Below are 8,098 nucleotides of genomic sequence, written 5' to 3' on the forward strand. Positions count from 1 at the left end.
ATTGGAATACGATTTGGCATTTTTTTTTTTAACCAGCAAGGCGGGGTATAAATTATAAATAAATAAATATGTGTACACAGGTGGTGGTGGGGGGGAGAAATTATCTCAGGCGTTTGCTTCCCTAGTTCATCTTGACGGGTAGCCATGTCAGTCTGTCTGGAGCAGCAGAAAAGAGCAAGAGTCCAGGAGCACCTTAAAACACGAATACAATTTGTGGCAGGGGAGGAGCTCTAGTGAGGTATCTGAAGAAGTGAGCGGTGACTCAGAAAAACTCCTCCCCTGCCACAAATTTTGTTAATTTTTAAGGTGCTCCTGGACATAAGAACATAAGAGACGCCAATGTTGGATCCGGCCAATGGCCCATCCAGTCCAACACTGGTCCCACAGGGGCCAAAAATACCAGGTGCCATCAGGAGGTCCAGCAGTGTCCATGCTTGTAGCCGCCACCACCTCACTCTTTGGGTGAAGAAGGACTTCCTTTTTTCCATTCTAACCCGACCACTCAGCAATTTCATGGAGTGCCCACGAGTTCTTGTATTGTGAGAAAGGGAGAAAAGTACCTCTTTCTCTACCTGCTCTTTCCCATGCATAATCTTATAAACCCTCAATCATGTCACCCCTCAGTCGTCTTTTCTCCAAGCTAAAGAGCCCTAAGCGCCTTAACCTTTCCTCATAGGGAAAGTGTTCCAACCCTTTTATCATTCGAGTTGTCCTTTTCTGCACTTTTTCCAAAGCTATAATATTCTTTTGAAGGTGTGGTGACCAGAATTGCACACAGTATTCCAGATGAGGTCGCACCATTGATTTATATAGCGGAATTATGATATTGGCTGATCTGTTTTCAATACCCTTCCTAATAATCCCCAGCATAGCATTGGCCTTCTTTATTGCAGTCACACACTGTCTCGACATTTTCAGTGAGTTATCTACTATGACTCCAAGATCTCTCTCTTGTTCAGCCTCTGCCAGTTCAGACCCCATCAATGTGTATTTATATTTAGGATTTTTGGCTCCAGTGTGCATCACCTTGCACTTGGCCACATTGAGCCCCATTTGCCCTTTTCTGCTGCTACGGACATGGCTACCCGTCTTTATTCTAACAACCCTGTGAGCTACCTTGTGAGGTAGGCTAGGCTGACAGTGTTTGACTGGCCCCAAGGTCACCCAGCAAGCTTCCCCAGCAGTGTGGCATTCAAATGCAGGTCTCCCAGGTACTAATTAAACACTCTTGACCACCACACCATAGACATACCGACATGCTCACACAATGCTTTAAGACCATTAAAATCCTTTCCCCTCCTTTTTCATATGTATTTTAACTCTGTTTTGTACATATATTAACACTGTTTTAATTGTTTAACGATACGAGAACTTGTTGGCACTCAATGAAACTGCTGAGCAGTCGGGTTAGAATGGATAAAAGGAAGTCCTTCACCCAAAGAATGATTGACATGTGGAATTCACTGCCACAGGAGGCAGCGGCGGCCACAGGAGGCAGCGGCTGCAAGCATGGACAGCTTCAAGAGGGGATTGGATAAACATCTGGAGCAGAGGTCCATCAGTAGCTATTAGCCAGAAGGTATAGACAGGAACTCTCAGTCTGGAGCAAGGGATGCTCTGTGTTCTTGGTGCTTGGGGGGGGGCAACAGTGGGAGGGCTTCTGGTGTCCTGGCCCCACTGCTGGACCTCCTGATGGCACCTGGTATTTTTGGCCACTGTGACACAGAGTGTTGGAGTGGAGGGGCCACTGGCCTGACCCAGCATTGGCTTTTCTTATGTTCTCTCTTATGTTCTTAATGATGTGTTCCAAACGCACATCATTAAAATAATTTTAAAAGAACAGAGTTCAAATATAAACAAAACAAAGTGATTAGGAAGGAGGGATCATTGTGGGAACACCAAATGAATTTTTTTTTAAGTCCTGGATTCTTAGATGTTGGGTGATAGTGAGATAATGAAAAATCGTATTTAGCAGAGATAAGATAGTCCAGCAGAGGCAGAGTAAAATAATTCAGACTCAGAGTCCATGTGTGATTAAAATATAAAGTTTTTACTAAATTCTAGCATGGGGAAGGGTAACTGGGATGAAAATAACAACAGAGCATAATCGGCTACATCCTCACACTACAAAGACAAAACTAGAAGAAGAGAGAGTATGGCTACTTTTCTTCTTTCTTCAGAACACCAAAACAAAGACGGGAAGAGAAGCCATAAAATGGTAATACACCTTGACACTTTAGTCCCAATCAAATCCCTAGATCAGGGAGAAAATTCCCGGGCTTCCTACTTCTAAAGAACATTGGTTACATGAGAAACATGTGACTTCCTGTGAGTAACATAAACAAACATTTAACCCCAGATATACTAAGTGTTTTCAACTTGTAATACCCAACAGTAGAGAACAAAGAAGGCTCACCAGAACTGAAACAGCTACGCAACAGGAAAAGAGTTAGGAAAACACTGGGATGGTTTTGGTTTCTGACAGATGGGGGTGGTAGATGTGGGCAGGGGATGTGGTGATGCAGAGAGCGAAGAGAAGCAAGTGGTGGCCGCAAAAAGAGGCAGCTGTGAGATATGACATCTTATGCCTAATTTGCATGACCAGCTTCTGTTACCAGTTCTCTGGCTGGTAAGTGTCTTCCAGGCCGAGAAGCCGTGGAGTGTGCGAAAGCTGAAGCTGGGAGTTTAAGGTTTCGTTCCTGCAGCTGTTAACACAGAAAAGCCATTGGCTACTGCTTCCTGTCAAAGGAACAAACCCACAGGATGTCACAGCTGTTAAACTGTAACTGGCAGCTCAAAGAAATGTACCCAGCAAGGCTCCCTCTAAGGTGTAGAGTCCTGTGAGCAAAAATTCTACTTTCTGAGCTACCGGCATTAAAGTTGTGAGCGAGCAATTGGGCAACTGCATAAATTAGTTTGTTCTGGAGCCGTCCTTCCCGAGCGAAGGCAAAAATGTGTGAGCCAGAGGCTAAAAAACTGAGCTAGCTCACACTGACTCAGCTTAGAGGGAACATTGGTACCCAGGCAAACTTAAGTAAATTACCTGTCCAGATGTGGACAAGAGCTGAATGAATTAATTAATGAGGGCTGAAGAAGCTGGTTAGGAGAGGATAAGCAGATACAACAGGAAGCTACAGACATTTAGGTGAATTAACCAGCATACACAAGGGGTGGGATATGGAAGATGTTGCACATGTAGTAAGTGAACTCACCCAGCTCCCGCTTAAAACACAGAAAAGATAATGAACAGGCTGATGAATTCTCAGCAATCTCACACTGGACTCTTCCTTTGCAGTTCCCTCTTGGAGAACAGTCACTTTTGGATCAGCAACAGCTAAATATAACACCTTTGCACAAACCCTGTCCCACTCAGGCTCTCCCCCCCCCCAAATCTCCAGGTATTTCCCAACCTGGAACTGGCAGCCCTAAGTGTAGTGGGTACAGCCAGAAAATGGCTGCTGCAGGAGGCGAAGCCAACCACACAATGGCTGTTGCACTTGTGGCTCGCCTCCAGTCACACACAGTGCTGATCCTTGTGCTGTGCTGGCAGCTGCTGCCAAAATGCCCACTTCCTAAAGATGTCGGCAGCCGCGTCCGTGGGCGCCATGTTGGAGACCCCTGCCTTAGCATCCTGTTATATTCATTCTGATGTCAATATTTTTTTAAAGAAAAATTCTATACACTGACATCAGATGCTGGCTGCACTCAATGCAAAGGGTGTGTGTGCATATGAGAGAATGGGGTGGAGGTGATTTAACAAACAGTTCCTGCCCCTCTCCATCACAGTGCTATTGCAAAGGAACTTCAGAAACAGATGGGGACAGGAGACTGCTGAATTACAAGTTATTACAACACTCAGGGCAATGGAACCTCCAGGACTTGACAGAGATAATCGGCTTCTTATCTCACTACACATGCTAAGTCACTCAGTTCTCACTTATATCCAGAAATCACACTTCGTTTATCTTGGAGATGCTACTGGACTCAAACTAAGTTTCCACATCTGTTGCTAACTCCTTTATCATCTGTATACCAAATTACTGCTAGGTACATGTTTTACCTAGCGTGTTATTCCAATCTTAGCTGTATTTATTGCTCAGTAACCTAGGCATCTTGACTCTAGTTAGCTCTTCCTAACCACCCACCTATCTGTAATATTTGAGGACATCTGTTTCAATGAATATGAAGTAATGTACATTGAATGTACAATGAATATGAAGTAATGTACACACTCAGTTCTCACTTATACCAAGAATTGAACTTTATTTGTCTTGTAGGTGCCCCTAGACTCAAACCTCGTTCCCACATCTGTTTGTCATCTCTTGTATTTGTATGCTAATTAACTGCCATTCACAAATCTTTCTTACATCCAATCTCAGCTATAATCACCCAGTATTTATGCATCTGGACTCTAAATGGCCCTTCCTGACAACAAACCCCATCCCACCCCTATAACTAACGGCTGAGGAGGTTCTGTTTCACTGTATCTGTGGAAGTGTGATTGCACACGAAAGCTTATACCGTGAATAAAACTTTGTTGGTCTTAAAAGTGCCCCTGGACTCAAACTTTGTTTGGTGTAGTGGTTGAGAGTGCGGACTCTAATCTGGGAGAACCAGGTTTGATTCCCCACTCCTCCACTTGTAGCTGCTGGATGACCTTAGTTTGATTCCCCCTCCTCCACATGCAGCTGCTGGTGTGACACTGGGTCAGTCACAAGTTCTCTCAGAGCTGTTCTCTCGAGGGCAGTCCTCGAGAGAGCTCTCTCAGCCCCACCTACCTCACAAGGTGTCTGTTGTGGGCAGGGGAGGGGAAATGAGATTGTAAGCCGCTCTGAGACTCCTTTGGGTAGTGAAGGGCGGGGTATAAATCCAATTTCTTCTCATTCTTTCCACTTCTTAAGAAAAGCTAGATCTGAGTCCAGTGGCTCCTGAGAGACCAACAAGTTTTGGGAGTCTGAGCTTTGATTAGAGCTGGAGCTCCCTTCATCAGATACAAGCAGAAATGGACAGACCGGCACCCTTATACCCCAGTCAGAAGGTGGGAAGGGTGTTCCAAAGAAAGGAGTCGGGAATGCGGAGGTCCGATGCAGAATGTCATCAGCTTGATAAGAGCGGGGGGGGGGATATGTTTAGGGGCAGAACATTAACATCCGTGGTACCCTCAAAGTCTTGTTGGGTCTCTGAGGCCCTGCCCAGGCTAGCCCAATCTTGTCGGATCTCAGAAGAGGAGGGGATTGGATTTATACCCTGCCCTCCACTACCCCAACGGAGTCTCAGAGCGGTTTACTATCTCCTTTCCCTCCCCACAAGACAGACACCCTGTGAGGTAGGTGGTGCTGAGAGGGCTCTCTTGGAGAACTGACCGTGAGAGAACAGCTCTGAGAGAGCTTGTGACTGACCCAAGGTCACACCAGCAGCTGCGTGTGCAGGGGTAGGGAATCAAACCCGGTTCTCCCAGATTCGAGTCCGCGCTCCTAACCACCAGACTGGCTCTAAACAGGGTCAGCCCTGCTCAGCACTTGGATGGGAAGCCACCGAAGAAGTCCTGGATGGCTATGCAGAGGCAGGCATGGAAATGTCATGCCTGGGAAACCCGACGGGGTTGTCATAAGCCAGCGGTGACTCGACGGGCCTTCCCGTCACTCCCGAGGTGCTCCTGGGCTCCGGTTGAGGTGTTCCAGAGTGTAACGCCGCGGAGGCTGACACCGGCAGGGTCTTTCAAAGGCCCTGGATCCCTGCCTGGCTTTGCATCTGGCTGCCTGGAATGCGTTGTTAGAAAAGCTTTCGGGAGCAGAGATAAGAAGCCAAGGCCGGCTCGTCCAGTCCTACGCATTCCCAAACCCACCCACATTATTGTGTGTCCAAAACATCTTCAGGCTTCCTTCGGCGGTAACCGTGGCCACGAAGGAAGGGAAGGATACATCTCTTATGAGATTCATCAGAGAAACAAGATGACCCGCACTGTGTGCGATTGCTTTGCAGTCTGGGTTCTCCATGCATTACAACTGATCTCTTTCCCCCTGGAGGAAATGACAGCTTTAGAGGGCAGACTCTATGGTATACCATAGATTCTGGGTGAAACCAGTCGCCAGGCTCTCCTCCCCGTAGGTGTATTGCTATCGCGGAAGAAGCCCTTGAGGAAGTGCAGGGAAGGGTGCTGTCAGGGAACCTTATCCAACCGCAAGGTATCCAAGTAGCTGCAGAATCAATTCCCTTCCTAACAAGGGGATACCCGGTGGAGGTGCTGGAACCTGGTTCAGGGTGGCTGCTGTTGGAAGTGAAGGGCTCTGTGTTGCCTCTTAGCCTCAGACTTCAGAGGGGGCCTATAAGAGAGTCAGAGAGATAGATAGGCCAGGACGCTGACTATCCTTCCCTTGACTCTCTGATGTGTAGATTGCTACTCTCAGAGAACCTTCCTTCCTTCCGGTCTGACCCCTCTCCACACTGTGCCATTCTCTTCTCCATCTTGGCACCATATGGGCAGGACATGCTTCCTGCATCTCTATCCATCCTAGCTAGTTAGACTCGATTAGAATCCTATCTCTACTCTGCCCCATCTGGACCTGCATTAGCTTTTGCAAAGATAAAGCGGCTCCGTGTCTAACTTTGCTTCTGGTCAGCACACACAAACCAAATTGGCTCTGCCGCGTCACACACACCTTGAGCACTCTGCTAACCCAATAATCCTTCACCTGCCAGGTGATGCCGATGCCAGGAATCTGTACCTAACCAGGCTGTACAAACAGGAAGAGGAAACCGCAGCAGTTGGGCCTCTTGGGGGCTGCTGGAGACGGTTGCCGCTAAGGAGCCCTCAGCAAGTGAAGGGACGTGAGGGTCTTTGCCTTGTTTGATTTATGTTCTGCAATGAAAGGATCTCTGCACCACGCTTTGCTGAGCCTTCCTTGACCACCCAAATCCTCTAGAAAGAGCTCTGACCTCAGGGAAGAGAACAGGAGGAGGAGGAGATTGGATTTATACCCCGCCCTTCACTCAGAGTCTCAGAGCGGCTTACAACCTCCCTTTCCCTTCCCCTCCCCACAACAGACACCCTGTAAGGTAGGCGGGGCTGAGAGCTCTAACAGAAACTGCTCTTTTTTCAAGAACAGCTCTTATCAGAACTATGGCTTGCCCAAGGTCATCCAGCAGGTGCAAGTGGAGGAGTGGGGAATCAAACCCGGTTCTCCCAGATTAGAGTCCACGCACTGAACCACGACACCAAACTGGCTCTGGCACAACAGTAGGGGCCATCCTCAAATCGTCTGGAATTTCCCCAGGCTGGGGTTAGCAGCAACTCTGTCAAGGAAAGTGTTAAAGCGAACCAGGGGTGGGGGTGGGGCAGAAGACAAGGCCTTGGAAAGGGAGCCAGAGTGTTTTCTGGTGGCCAAGAAAGCCCCATGGCCCTGAGCACCACCTGAAAGTGGACTGTGCGCTCCTGTTTTTAAGCACACTCAATGCCCTAGCCCAGCGATGGCAAACCTTTTAGAGACCGAGTGCCCAAACTGCGACCCAAAACCCACTTATTGATCGCAAAGTGCCAACACGGCAATTTAACCTGCATACTGAGGTTTTACTTTAGAAAAAAACAATCATACATTAACTTAAGATGACCCAAACAAAGTAAGGAAAGCAATCCCAAATGCTTTCATTTCCTTAAAATTATTTGGCAGAGAATTCGACACTTTAATGACGGTCTGGGCCTGGCTGGGGCGATGGCATGCGTGCCCACAGAGAGTGCCACCTCTGGCACCCGCGCCATAGGTTCGCCACCACTGCCCTAGCCGATGCACAGTATGGATGGAGGCCAGGTGGTGGTTTCAGAAGGCATAATGGAGTCGCAGAAGTGAAGTGTCTCGCTCCCACGTCTAGGGCAGAAGTTCACATCCACAGAGAAATGAATCAGCCACACAGCTCGAGCTTTCTGCTCCGCAGGCTGCGGTTTCTGCCACAGGGGTGGGGGGATGGGTTCAAAGGCAGATTGAAAAAGAGGGACAGCCTTTGAGCGGGCTAGGGCAGAGGCAGGAGAATGGAGGCTCCTCCGAAGCAAGAATGAGTGGAATGTGGTCTGAGAGATTTGCAAAAAAAAAAGAAAAATGGAGCT

Source organism: Gekko japonicus, unplaced genomic scaffold (genome assembly GCF_001447785.1).
Source record: "Gekko japonicus isolate JY-2015 unplaced genomic scaffold, Gekko_japonicus_V1.1 scaffold3484, whole genome shotgun sequence".
NCBI lineage: Eukaryota > Metazoa > Chordata > Lepidosauria > Squamata > Gekkonidae > Gekko > Gekko japonicus.